Source organism: Euleptes europaea, chromosome 3 (genome assembly GCF_029931775.1).
Source record: "Euleptes europaea isolate rEulEur1 chromosome 3, rEulEur1.hap1, whole genome shotgun sequence".
NCBI classification, from domain to species: domain Eukaryota; kingdom Metazoa; phylum Chordata; class Lepidosauria; order Squamata; family Sphaerodactylidae; genus Euleptes; species Euleptes europaea.
Genome location: NC_079314.1, coordinates 46,048,714 through 46,063,329, shown reverse-complemented (window position 1 = coordinate 46,063,329; position 14,616 = coordinate 46,048,714).

The window sequence follows — 14,616 nt, the reverse complement described above, 5'->3', positions numbered from 1 at the left end:
TGTTGCTGTGCCCACCGTGCTGCATCAGAATTTCAAACGTCCCACAGGCTCAAAAGGGTTTGGGATCCCTTCCATAGATTCATGTGAAATCTCTCCCCAAATTCCCTCCTCTACAGGCACTGCCCCCAAGTCCCCAAGAATTTCCCAGGCTGGAGTTGGCAACCCTAACTGGGTCTGGGAGCCCGACTCAGCTGATGAAACGTTGAAATACAGCAAAAGCTGTTAGTGCCTTTTATCAACCATGAAATGCAGAGGGTGCGTGCCAAGCACTTGTCATCGGCTCAACGCATGAGCCGCCTCGCCTCTCCCTTCTATGAGACCAATAAACCCTGCTATCTATTGGCTGATAATAATCGCTACTGGAGTATATTATTACCCCAATCCATAGAACTATCAAAACGAGTGCTCTATAAAACACGATAAACTTATCTGTTGATGAGATACCTTGGCACAGTAAACTAGGAAGTTGGTTGACTTTATTCTTTCAGTCTTTTGCGAAGTTTGTTGTTTTATATACACTGACAAGGAAAGCCAGAATCACTACAAAATATGGCTTTTTAAAAACATGCATGCAAACACTTTCCATTCTGTGACCTTTTTCCTGCTTATTTTCTGATGGAAGAAGGGTGTGACCTTCATTCAAGCAGAGTACACTTGCCACCAAGCAAATAATTACCATGCTGAAGTGGTAACAGCTGTGCTCACCTTCTAAGGATCACCAAGATTTTAGATCTTTCTTAACAAAAGCACAAGTCCAAGCTAATGAACATTAGAGATACGGTGGTCTCTTGAATCTTCTCCATGGGACCTGTATGTATTTGGGGCTCCCAGGTGCCTCTGCTGTGAGGATCTCTTAATGTAAAACTGGTATGCTAGTATCAGGAATTGTTTGTTTTAGGGAACAAACTTTGGCAAGGAATGGAATCTGACTATAGTGTCATCATAACTTGGAGACTTTTGTGTGAATCTAGAAAACTAAGATGCTGCACTGCTGCCCCCATGTGGGAAGCAAGTTACATTTAGAGGCCAAGCACAATGCCGTCACCCCACTGCTCCAGACATGCTGCCCTCTCTATCAGAGCCACACAACGTAGCTCAAAGGTTCTCCCATATTATTCCAAGAGGCTCAGGATGGCTTACATGGCTTTCTCCTCCTCCATCTTATCCTCACTGCAAAACCTCTGCAAGATAGGTTAGACTGAGAGAGTGTGACTGACCCAAACTCACACCAAAAGCTTCATGGAAGTGTGGAGATTAGAACCAGGGTTTCCCAGATACTAGTCTAACCCTTTAACCACGATATCACATTGGATGATGGTACTAGCCTTTTCTGTCTCCTGTGATAGATCACACGTGCCTGGTCACAGGTCAGCCTGTACAGCGGTGGCACAGAGGAAGAAGGGGTGTTTGGGCTGGCTCACTCAAGGAGCTGTGCTAACTGGATAGATAAACTTCACCCTACACACCAGACCCCAGAGGATGCTACACAGTGTCAGAAACGAGTTTGCAGAAGTGCTTTCTGGTTGGGAATCCTGCATTGAACAGAATGGAACAGTTAAAGCCCCCTGAGCGAAGTTTCAATGGGAATTTAGGAGAAAACTGAAGAAAATGGGAGCAGAAATTAAAACCATATCTACAAGTTAACATGGCTGAGGATGAGTCAGAAGAGGGTTACTGCATGTGGAGGCAAGGCATTGGAAATACATAACAATACCTGGTATCTATGCAGACCCTGCAAGCAAGACACTAACAGAAGCCTTTGCTGCATTCAAAAACTATTGTGAACCCAGAAAAAAGACTGGTTTTGAACAGTTTCGGTTCTGAAAACTTCCTAATGATGAGACAGCAGGCATAGACTCCTTTGTTACAATGCTCAGGGAGAAACCTCAGCACTATGAATTTGGGACCTCCACAGACTTGATGTTGAGAGACATGATGGTCTTCAGCATTTCAGCTAGGAAGATTAAGGAACAGCTCCTGGAAAACCCCAATTTAATTTTGGCTCAAGCACTTATTATTTGCAGGGCAAAAGCTCTTACCAGGGATCGAGCATCTGCAATGACTGTGGAACCCAGAATTCTAGCAGTTCCGCACAGGAAAGAACAGCCCAGATACCCCCTCAAAGAAAGAAAGCCAAGAGGGCACTCCTCTCCAGCACACAGCTTTGCGCCTGCAAAAAGCAATTCTGGCAAGAGATGTGGGCAGTCCACAGGCCACAGCGTTATCTAGCTTTCTGAGAAACTTGCTATACGTGTGCAGAGATAAATGATTTCACTAAAATGTGCAATGCACAAGTGTCCTCTTATCTTGCTTGAGATATGAATGCTCTAGTCATAGGAGCAATGACTGCACACGAGCAAGCTAAGCGTTTTGGGAACCCAGATGATGCTTGATATAGCACTGTCACTTTTGCTGGTTTCCCATTTCATTCCAAGTTAGATACTGGAGCTGAGGTCAACACACTCCCCCAGGATGTTGCAGAACGCCTGCAACACAAAGTGCGGGGAACAAGGCCAAATGTGACACTAGTTGTCTTTGAGGGTGCAGGAATCAAACAGAGTTGTCATCACGGCTCACTTAAAGGCATACATATATATACACATACATGCATCACAGATGGCATGGTGCCCACTGATGTGTTTCCTGGTGCAAGTCTGCCACATCAAGGAACATATTATGCTGACTCAACAATCTTATAGCATGTTTTTGCTTGTCTAATAAATCACAGAGAACTGCCAGGTTTACATATTTTAAAAATTAAGCTTAATCCACAGGTTTAGGCTATTCCCATGATTTGACAGTTAACTGGCCAAAATTTTTCACTACGGTTGCCAGTTCTGGGTTGGGAAATTTCTGGAGGTTTTGGAGGTGGAGTCTGGGGAGGGCAGGATTTGGAAAGGAGAGGGATTTTAGCAGGGTCCACCTTCCAAAGCAGCCATTTTCTCCAGGGGAACTGATCTCTGTCACCTGGAGATCACTTGTAATCCCAAGAGATCTCCAGCCACCACCTGGAGATTAGCAACCCCATTTTTCACATATGAAAATTAGTTTCCAGCTCCTGGTATTGATAGGTATACTACTCTTCATGGAGGCTCAATCAAGCTATTTTGAGGCTAACAGCCACCTCCTCCTGGCAAATATCTTCCAAGGTCATTGGTCTCCTTGTAGTGGTAACACTTGTATGAGACACATGCTTGGGAGCAGAAGTGGCCAAGTCCGGGAGCAGGAGACAGGAGGTGAGGTTATCCAATCTATACTCTAGTTGTTAAGTCAGCCAAATCTGAGGATACTTACATCCACTGACAGGAGCTGTGAAAGGGCAAGACAGATCTTTCTACAAACTTGAAAAAGTTCTCAGGTTTGCAAAAAAGAAAGAAAGTGAAATCTAAAAAAAAATACATTGGAGGTATTAAAAAAAATCAAATGATAAAAGGAGCAGCTGTACCTTTAACCAATGGATCCCCTCAGTAGCCATTGCTAGGCAACCACAGATTCCAGCCTTGGTTCTTTGAGTAAAAGGCAGGGAGAGCCAGGACCTTTCCAAACCTATTTTGGCCTTTAAGGGAAGACACATTGGGGCCAGGCCTAGGGTTGCCAGCTCCAGGTTGGGCAATTCCTGGTGATTTTGTGGTGGAGACTGAAGAGGTAGCCATTTTCTCCAGGACAGATCTCTGTCATATGAAGTTCAGTTGTAATTCTGGATTACCACCAGGTCCCTCCTAGAGGCTGGCAACTTTAGGCCTGGCAGCAACTTGTGTGGGACTTAATACCATCCGACTTCCATGACTCAATGAGGCCTGGCTACTTGCTACTGTTCAATGGCAACCACCCTTTGAAAGCCAGGGTGGTATAGTGGTTAGAACTTTGGTGTAGGGTTTGGGAGACCCAGGTTCAAATCCCCATCTTGCTGTGGAAGTTCACTGGGTGATTATGGACCAGCATGGGGTAGTGGTTAAGAGCGGCAGACTCTAATCTGGAGAAACAGGTTCAATTCCCCACTCCTCCACATGAAGCCTGCTGGGTGACCCAGGGCCAGTCACAGGTCCCTCAGAACTCTCTCAGCCCACACAGAAGCAGGCAATGGTAAACCACCTCCGATACCTCCAAATGTCTCATCTTGAAAACCCTATGGGGTCGTCATAAATCAGCTGTGACTTGACAGCACACACACATACTTTCAGTCTAATCTACCTCACATGATTGTCGTACAGATACAAAGGAAAAGAGGAGAATAATGTGAGCTGCTTTGGTCCCCACTGTGGAGAAAGGTAGGGTGTAAATGACGTAAATAAATAATAAATGTAGCAGAAGATGGAAGGCAGATAAATGGTAGGTTGGTGAATGTCTGAGGAGAGAATGAGGCTGGGAAAGGGGAGAAGATAGGAGGGTTGCCAGGGGAGAGAAAAATAATGTGGGGAGGGGGCTTGAGGAGAAAGTGAGGCGCCACCCCACAAGACCTTGAGGGTTCCCTACCATGCCAAAGTGCCTGGCCCAGTGGCCACTACCACAAAACTGGGCCACAGGTTTCCTAGATAGAGGCTGCTGGGGAAGGGGTAAGAGGGAAGGCTTAAGACAGAGGGGCAGATAAAGGTAGACTGGCCGTTGGATGGGAAGGAGATAGGGTTGCCAACTCCAGATTAGGAAATTATTGGAGACTGGGGAGGGCGGGTTGAGAAGGGCTTTCAGAAGGGTATAATACTATGAACTCCACACTCCAAAGCAGCTATTTCCACCAGGGGAACTAGGGTTGCCATCCTCCTGGTGGGGCTGGAGACCACCCAGAATTACAACTGTTCTCCTGATGACAGATATCAGCTCTCCTGGAGAAAATGGCTGCTTTCGAAGGTGAACACTATAGCCATCTATGCAGAACTGTTTCCCTACGGTCCTCTCCGACTGCTTCAGGGCTTCCTTCTGATTATGCATACCTTTCCTGACCATCAGAGGTCGCCTTGTGCTTCTTACACGTTTCACCAGCATTTACAAGATTCTGGCTAAAACAGCATCTGGAAAACACGGGCAAACGCACAGGGAGAGCGAGGCGATCTCTGATGGTCAGGAAAGACATGCATAATCAAAAGGAAGCCCCGAAGCAATCAGCGGGGGTGACCATGGGGAAACAGCCCTGCATAAATGGCCTATGGCATTATACTCTGCTGAGGTGGCTTCTCTCCCCAAACCGCATCCTCCCAAGGCTCCCAGGAGCTGGCAACTCTAAGGAGGAACTGATCCCTGTAGTTGGGAGATCTGTTGTGATTCCAGGTGATCTCAAGGCCCCAACTGGTGGTTGGCACCCCTAGAAGGAGAGATAGAAGCAGGAAAAGGTGAGAGGCTTTGGGGAAAGGAGTTACGTCCCACATGTCCTTGCGGGTTCCCAGCTGTCTATATACTAACAGTGAAGTCGGCCAAATCTGAGGATACATAAATTTGGTGAGTGGCACGGTGAATGGGCAAGATAGATCTTTCTATAAATCTGAAAAGGAGCCAGGTATGCAGAAAAATGTGAAATCTTAAAAAAAAAACTACATTGGGGAGTTTAAAAAAAACTGAAAATGAAAACAGGAAGGACCTCACTGGAGTACAATGCTAGAGTGTCCACCCTCCAAGGCTTCCGTTTTCTGCAGGGGAACGAAACTCTGTAGTCCGGAGATGAGCTGTAATTCCAGGGGATCCCCAGGTCCAGCCTAGAGGCCGGCATCCTTAGCACAGAGATGCTTCTCATCGCCTTCCTATGTCTATTTGTTGGCAAGCAACTCGCACGGGCTTCCATTTACCCGTCCTTTTGCACGGATACAGTCAACTCTGTCGCTGCGCCCAGCAGCCACGGATGACGAGACACAGCCGACGGCCACCTCCACGCGCCGCAAGCTTTGCACGCCGGCCACGAGACAAGACCGGCCGCCCGCTGGTTCTGCGCCCCGCCGCCTGCTGGGGCTTGTAGTGCGGGGATGCCTCTCGCGCCAGGATTTCGCGTTGCAACGGGAACTACCCATCCCAGCAGCCCCCGCGCCGGGGCTGCCCTAGCAAGCAACCCGGCCGCGGACAGCCCCTTTGGGGGAGGCAGCTAGGCGTCGCGGGGGAGGCGCCTCTAGTGGCCTGGCTGCGGAGGCGCACAAGCCGCTGCTGCTCCCCGGGCTTGGACGCGAGGCGGGCGGAAGGTGAGATGCGCGGGCTGCGATGAGGACGGGACCGTTGGGCTTTGACGCACGTGTCCCCGAGCACGTCTGAACGGCCCCTAAGTAGAGTGTGGGGCGGGAACGAGAACTGGCTCCTCAAAATGTTGTGTGCTTTTGAAAGGCACGGGCGCGAGGACGGGAGGGAAAGATGGCAACCCGGTTCTGGGGACCGGGGAGGGGAAGAAGCCTCGGGGCTTTTTCTTGATGCGTTCATCTCTGCAAAGCATGGCATTCCCCCCCCCCCTCTCGCTTTTTAAATTCTCAGTGGGTAGCCGTGTTAGTCTGTCTGCAGTAGTAGAAAAGGGCAAGAGTCCAGGAGCACCTTAAAGACTAACAAAAATATTTTCTGGTAGGGTATGAGCTTTCGTGAGCCACAGCGTGAGCTCATACCCTACCAGAAAATATTTTTGTTAGTCTTTAAGGTGCTACTGGACTCTTGCCCAGTTAAAAATGGTACACCTTTATATAATAGAGAAGTATTGTTAAGGTTTTTCCACTGAATGACCGTCTGGTATCTGAAGAAGTGAGCTGTGGCTCATGAAAGCTCATACCCTACCAGAAAATATTTTTGTTAGTAGGGTATGAGCTTTAGTAGTAGGATTAGTAGGGTATGAGCTTTCTTCAGATACCTGAAGTGAGCTGTGGCTCACGAAAGCTCATACCCTACCAGAAAATATTTTTTGTTAGTCTTTAAGGTGCTACTGGACTCTTGCCCTTTTCTACTTTTTAAATTCTGTCTTCCTTCCAAGAGCTGAAACTGGTGCAGGTAGAGCTCTTCTCTCCTCCGTTTTATACTCACCACTCGCCTCTGAGGTCGGTTAGGCAGAGAAAGAGAGTAACTCCCCCCAAGGTCGCCTGGCAGGCTTCGTGATTGTGTGGGGATTTGAACCTACCTCTCCCAAGTCCAGCATGCTAACCCGTGCCCTGGCTCTGGAGAAGTTGTGCCCTCTGATCGGGCAGTCTTTGCTGGTTTGGGTTGGTCAGGGTGTGTGTCAGAGCACTCCATACGTGCCCAAAGGCGTCCCATCATTTGCACAAGCCAAGGGCAGGCCCCAACATTGGGGAAAGGGTGCTGTGGTTTGGCAAAGACTTTATCGGAGGGTGCCAAACTTGGCTATATTTTTCTCCGTAAACTCTGCTGCTTTCCCAGAACTCGCAGGAAACGTCTCTGCCGCTTTGACCTTGGCATGCACAGAGAGGCTTTTTGAAACTTACTTGAGGGTCAGACCATCCTTTAGGATTCTCGCCTCGTCCCTTCTGCTGTTGCTCCAGTTCTCCCACCCACCCACCGACCCCTTTTCTCATCCCTTATTCTGTTTAATGTGCTTTCTGCACTTCCTGTTCTGACCCTTACCTGACTCATTCATCCTGCTTCTGCCTTGCTTCCCTGTTTGTTTATACACACTTCATCAGGAGGAGGGTAAGACAGACAAGTGTAGTCAGAGTGCAGAGAAGACAGGCTAGCTAAGTATTCCGATCTCCTGATTTGTATGGGGGGGGGGGAAGGAGGGAGTCTGCATTCAGGAAGACCTCTGATTGGGGCCCCCATGCCATAGCTGTGGGCACAGCTTAACTGCAGGGTGAACAAGAATTAATCAAGGGGAAGCCCATTAATCATTGGCTTTGGGAACCTTTCTGCTCTCTTCTGTGCCCCCCTTGTTAAATCCGGTTTCAGAGCCCCCTAAAGATAAAGAAAGGCAGAGTGTGCCTAACTCTATCGCCCAGGTTTGCAGCGATTCTCATATGTTTGAAGATCCTCTAAATATTTTGCCTCAGTGCTCCAACTTGTGTGACATTAATAGCGACCCCTCCCAAAAAGTGTCCCCAGTTTCCCTTATTAAAGATTTAACGGGATCGTCTTGTACTAGGACTGTAGCGTGCCCCATATCAGACAATCCAACCAACACTTCATTAAATTGTTGTATTTGTCCAGAACATAGTGAGACCTTAAACCTAATAGTGGATCTGGACTGACTGGATTCCTGCAACCAGGGACAGAGACAGTATATTCGCCTCATGTCCTGGAATATTGCTGGTTGGGGCAGTAAAGAGAATGATCCCGACTTAATAGAGTTTGCGAAAGACTTTGATATTATTTTGATCCAAGAAACCTGGCGGGTCAGGGATATTTTATTTAATGGATTCACCTCTTATGTATTACCGGCCTTGAAGCCTAATACAAACGGTAGACCTAAAGCTGGCTTATGCTGTTTGATCAACAATTCAGCCAGTCTTAATGTAAGACAGTTGGAGGATTGTCCTCCGATTGCCCAAGCTTTCCTTCTAGTCGTTAACAATCATAAATCCCTTTGGGAAACATTAGAGTCATATACGACAATCCTGATGGATAAATATCCCGGGGCAGCACTACTAATTGGGGTGGGGGGTAATGCAAGACTGGGTAGCAACAACAATAAGCTGGGTAAAGTCTTGAACTGGGATGACGAGGATTTTACGTTGCCTTCTTTTCTACATTCAAGAAAATCAAAAGATCAGGTTATTAATCAGGCCGGGCAGTATTTGGTAGATTTATGTTCTAGTCTTAATCTTGATATCTTAAATGGTTCTAGCAAACATCACCCTCTAGGAGAATTTACCTATATTTCCCCCCATGGCTGCAGTGTTGTGGATTATATCATCATTTCAGAGGAGCTGAAGGATTGCATTACTAATTTTACAATTGGGGATTAAATGGAGAGCGACCACTTACCAATTCTACTGACCCTTGAGCTTAGTTATGATCCAGAAAGTGTGGGATTATTATGGCCTGAAATATTCTTATAGCTGCTGGTACAAAATGGTTTCCCTTTTGATAGAAGAACCGGATAATAGCTGACATCTTGCTTTTGGATGATATAAGAGAGCGTTCCCTATGAATAGCCCAATTCAGGTTATACGAAAACAGCATCCCCAAATACCTAAATGATCTAACTTGTTCGATTTCCCTGTCACCAATTCTCTAGACTGCTCGTTTCCAGGATCTTGACAAAACTAAAATTTTAGTTTTGTTATAATTGATGTTTAGGAAATTTTTGTCACAGTAGGATGCAAAGGCTACTAAAGCTCGCTTCATACCTACTCTAGTGTAGGAAAGCACCACTGCATCATCCGCATACAACAGGATGGGAACATGATGAGAGTTCAGTTTCGGGGCCTGATTTTCCGGTCTGGACATAAGGGAGTGGAGGTCAGAAAGAAATAAATTAAACAGGGCTGGAGCTAGGATACAGCCTTGCTTCACTCCTTTAGTCACCGGAATCTTTTTCCTCAGGGAACCTTTATTGCACAAGCATCTTTATATGATCAGGATTGCTTCGGTGATGCAAGATGAAAGTGTGTACTGATGGCAGGAGAATGTGTGCTGGACAGTTCTCTGTAGTTAAGTAGAGTGATTTGAGCAGGTAATTAATTAACAAATGCCTGCTTACAACATGCAAGCGTTCCAGCCAACAGCTCTCGCCCCAGAGGAGTAAAGGCCTGGAGCACCAGGAAAGGTTGTGTTTGGGGCTTTTCTGTTTAGAGAAACAATGACTGGGTGGTGGGGGAGAGCACAGGATAAGGATCATAATGCAGTTATGCGTGAGATGGAGAAGAGGCAGAAGAACTTTTTCTGCCTCTCCCACAATATTAGAACTCGGGGGAATCTGACAGCCAATTGATTCAGGATGGACGAAAGGAATTACTTCTTTATTCAACAAGTGATCAAATTGTAGAATTCACCGGGACAATGATGGCCATGAGCATAGGTGGCTTTGAAATAGAGTTAAACAAATTCATGAAGATTCAGGTCCATCAAAGGCTACTAGCCATGCGGACTAGTGGTTTGTTTGGGGGCTCACTTTTAAAGTGCTGCTATTGGCTGATAAAGCACTTCACAACCTGAGACCCACGTATCTGAAGGAGTGCCTCTCCCAAGATTTACAGCTGCACAACTTGTACAGCTCCCATTAATCACTTCTGTCAGTCCCTTAAGTGAGGAAGGTGTGTACATCATCAGCCCCTAACAGAACATTTTTCTTGACTGCTCGAGCCCTTGGAAACAAGCTCCCTTGGAAGTACTGCTATCTTGCTTTCTTTTTTTGGGTGTGTGTGTGTTGCAAAATGGCTTTCTTTAGGTAAACTTTTAGGTATCTAAATGTTTTGATAGTGGTCACTCTGTGGTGACTGTTTATGTATTTTATTCATTTAATTTGTTTGTGATGTGCTGTATTTTGTGCACCATCATGACTATTGACAAGCTCCCTGACCTCCGACAACACAGCCCCAGTCCTCTGTACACAACCTGCCAAGTGCTTCAAGCTCTTCCCCTCTTGGGTTGGTAGGTAACCTCACTGTGGACCAATAAAGGGGTGAGAGTTCATATCTGCTCCCTTCAGGGCTCTTTCTTTCTGTTACCTCTTTCTTTGGCTCCCAAGCCCCACCCTACATTACTTCACACAAGGGTGCATTTTTCTGTGTTCTCTCCCAGTGCCTTTGAGGTGCCCTTTCCGGTCCTTGCTGATGCCTCGTGAATTGCCTGCTCTCCTATCCATAGGAGTTTCCCTATAATTGACCTCATTTCTGCTTTCTGGTGATCCACTTCCAGTTTAGACACCAAGGTCAGCAAGAGCTCTAGACCTTCTTTCCACGTCTCCTTATCACAACTTACTTAAGTCTTTTGTGAGAAGTAGTTTATATAAATATTTTGATAAATAAATTTTCATTGTTTTCACTATCACAAAACTAGAAAGCTAGGAGTTACACTGGTGTGGATCCTATTACTCCACTAAGCAAAGGTTGAAGGCTTCTTCTTTCATTGGAGGACAAATCACTTAAGTTGGAAGAAGGAGGCTTAAGCTAGGGAAAGGCTCCTCAGAAGATAGTTTTATCCTCCATCTATCTGTATCGACCATTGGTGGAAAGTGCTGTCAAGTCACAACCGATTTATGGCAACCTTGTAGGGCAGGGGTCCTCAAACTAAGGCCCGAGGGCCGGATCCGGCCCCCGGAGGGCTTTTGTCCGGCCCGGGGACCAAGGAAGCCAGTCCCCCCTTGCCCCCCTCCCCAGAGCTTTTCTGGGCTTCCTGGCTGTGTACGCACAACTGGAAGCCTCCCTCCCGCCCCAGTCGACCCCTTCCCTGCTCCCTCTCCAGCCCCAAACCCCTTTCCTGGGCACACAAGGCATCTTGCTGCTTCGCGTGCCGCCCGGTCGCCCCCTTCCCCCTCTCCCTCCCAGGCCCAAAACCTCCTTTCCTGGGTGCGCGAGGCGTCTTGCTGCCTCGCACGCCGCCCAGTCGCCCCCTTCCTGTCCTGGCGTTCCTGTTTTGGCCACAGTTGGCAGCGTTCTCACGGCTCGGGGCTCTCTCTCCTCCCGGGGGTATCCTTGTGGCCTGGAGGTAATTATAGGGGCCCCTTGGGGGGGCTGGGCATATCTCCAGGGAGAAGAAAAAGACTTGTGGCCATTTATGCACAGGAGGTTTTGCCTTGGATTTGCCGCTCTCCAGATGCACATTTTCCCCATCCGAATTCTCAGAACTCAAAAGTAAATTTCCCACCCCACCCCAGGGGAGAGTTTGGAGAATTCGGATGGGGAAAATGTGCATCTGGAGAGCGGCAAATCCAAGGCAAACCCTTCCATGAATAAATGGCCTTGGTTTTTACATGCCAACTTTCTCTACCACTAAAGGGAGACTCAAATTGCCTTACAATCCCCTTCCCATACCCTCCCACAACAGACTCCCTGTGAGGCAGGTGGGGCTGAGAGAGCGCTAACAGAGCTGTAACTTGCCCAAGGTCAGCCAGCTGGCTTCGTGAGTAGGGGTGGGGAAACCAACCAGGTTCACCAGATTAGCCTCCGCTTCTCACGTGGAGGAGTGGGGAATCAAACCCGGTTCTCTAGAGTCCCCGCTCCCAACCACCACTCTTAACCACTACAGGGGGAATGACCGGGCTTGTAAGGAGGATGCTTTTCCGGAGAGCCCCCTCGCGCCGCCGCCTCCTCCCCCGAAACAGTCCGGCCCCCAACAGTGTTTGAGGGACACTGAACTGGCCCCCTGTTTAAAAAGTTTGAGGACCCCTGTTGTAGGGTTTTCAAGGCAAGAGATGAACAGAAGTGGTTTGCTGTTGCCTGGCTCTGCGTAGCATAATCCTTGGTGATCTCCCATCCAAATAATAGCCAACCTCCTCTGACGTCTGACAAGATTGTGCTAGCCTGGGCCATCCAGGTCGGAGTGTAATAACTGTTAATTGATATTAAAACACACAGTAGCATGGACATGCAACTCTAGTTGGCATGTCTAAGCATTTTGATGTTAGTGTGGAGGTTTTCTTGATAGGAGGGTCATTATATGGAAACTTAGTCACTATATGGCTACTCACTGATCTTTTATAACTAGTGATTATCACTGTGCTAACAAGGCTTGTAGGAATTTAGTACAATAAGCACGGCAAGGAATGGCATTGTTTTTCCTTCTGTCTTCTGGTATATGGATTGTGACATCATACCAAGGAAGGTTGTAAATACATGCCTGGGTTCCCTGATGCTTGACAACTGGGGTGGAGTCCCAGAAACATTACCACTGCCTAGAAAGCAATGTCATATCCTGAGGCCTATCTGATTCTGCAGAGTGGAGTAAAGGATTCTGGGAAGCGTTATTAACTACATTCTGCTCCATTTGCAAGGAGGAAACCTGCTTCTTGTTCTGGGAGCTGATCAAGAAGAAATAGAGATGTTGCGTTTTGAGTATGGAATTAATGTCCTTGTCTCTCTTTCCAGCTGCTGTTTTGTCTGTGGGACTAATATACAGGTACTTCAGTTATGAGGCATATGTTTTCTCCTCATCTTGTAATTGGCAAAGGCGGAGGGAACCTCACCATGAGCCCATCAATGACTGTTCCAGGTATTGACTCTGGAACGCAACCTTGACTAAAAGCTTTTTTTGTGTTGTGACCCTGCCAAACTAAATGAGTTAGTCAACATAATCCTCACACCAGTGTCAGCATGAAAACTATAATGGAATGGCCTTCCTGTTCCAGAAATGACAGAAAATGGACCAAAATTCGTACCTCTCAGTTTTTTCAGAGGGAAATTTGCAGGCCTTTTATGAAGAGAACTGGCGCCATTGCTTATCTAAATGAACTGTAGGAAGGCTTTGTTAGCGCTCCACTGAGGCTCGCTGAGTATTGAACTGTTTGATCAAGTTGGCGTATCAGGGTCATGTGATCCAGAAACGGGCGTTAGCAACCTTTTATAACTGACCTCCATGGAGAACAAACATACACACAGGCTGCAGGCCTAAGGGGACTCCTGGGGACAAAAGCATTTACTCAAAAGTACCACTGTGGAAGTGAACATGCTTAATTTTCATTTAGACATGAAATTAAACATAAAATGTCAGTCATCGATAGATCACTTGTTGATTCTGAACATCAGTAATAGTTGGAGAGTCAGACTAGGATCTGGGAGAGCCAGGTACACATCTCCACTCTGCCTTGAAAGCTTGCTGGGTGATCTTGGTCCAGTCACACACACTTAGCCTATCCTACCTCACAGGGTTGTTGTAAGAATAAAATGGAGGAGAGGAGAACAATGTAAGCTGCTTTGGTTCCTGTTGGGGAGAAAGGTGGGTAATGAAGTAAATAAATAATGTATGAGGTAAGAGTTGGTTAAAAAAAAATTTTTTCAAAAATATGTCTGGGTCAGTGAAGGTCTGTGTGGTTTGCATTTACAAAAGCCAAAAGAATTACTTCTGAATGTTACCCCCTGTTTCTTTAAAGACTGACTGTAAACATTCCATTAACTGATTGCTCTGACATAACCCAGAATTTCACTCTTAACATGTAATGGATTAGGTAATCCTCTATAAAAGTCCACCCTGACCTGGGTGGCCCAAGCTAGCCTGATTTCGTCAGATCTCGGAAGCTAAGCAGGGTCAGCCCTGGTTAGTATTTGGATGGGAGACCACCAAGGAATACCAGGGTTGCTGTGCAGAGGGAGGCACTGGCAAACCACCTCTGTTAGTCTCTTGCCTTGAAAACCCCAAAAGGAGTTGCCATAAGTCGGCTGCGACTTGATGGCACTTTACACACACACACACACACAATGTGTTCCCATAAAGATGAATAGAAACAATACATTACTGTGGGAGAGCAAAGTGGAAATATTGGAGTGCAGGGGGCTCCGGAAAACCTTTGGGCATTCATTTTATTTGCCTGCACCCAGACCTTCGATGACTCCAGGCACCAGCAAAGATTTTGAAATGCTTGCTTCCTTGGAATCAAGTGGGAAAGAGAGAGAAAGCTAAGTGTGATCTGCACATTAATGGTGCTGAACTGGATGCTCTCCGGATGACTGGTTTCATCTGCATGTTAAATTGTATGGAGGACATGATGGAACAATCTAATCCATGTAGGGGCCAAGGGGCAAAGCAGAAGTCCCCAGCATCTCCATCTTGGGCCCATTG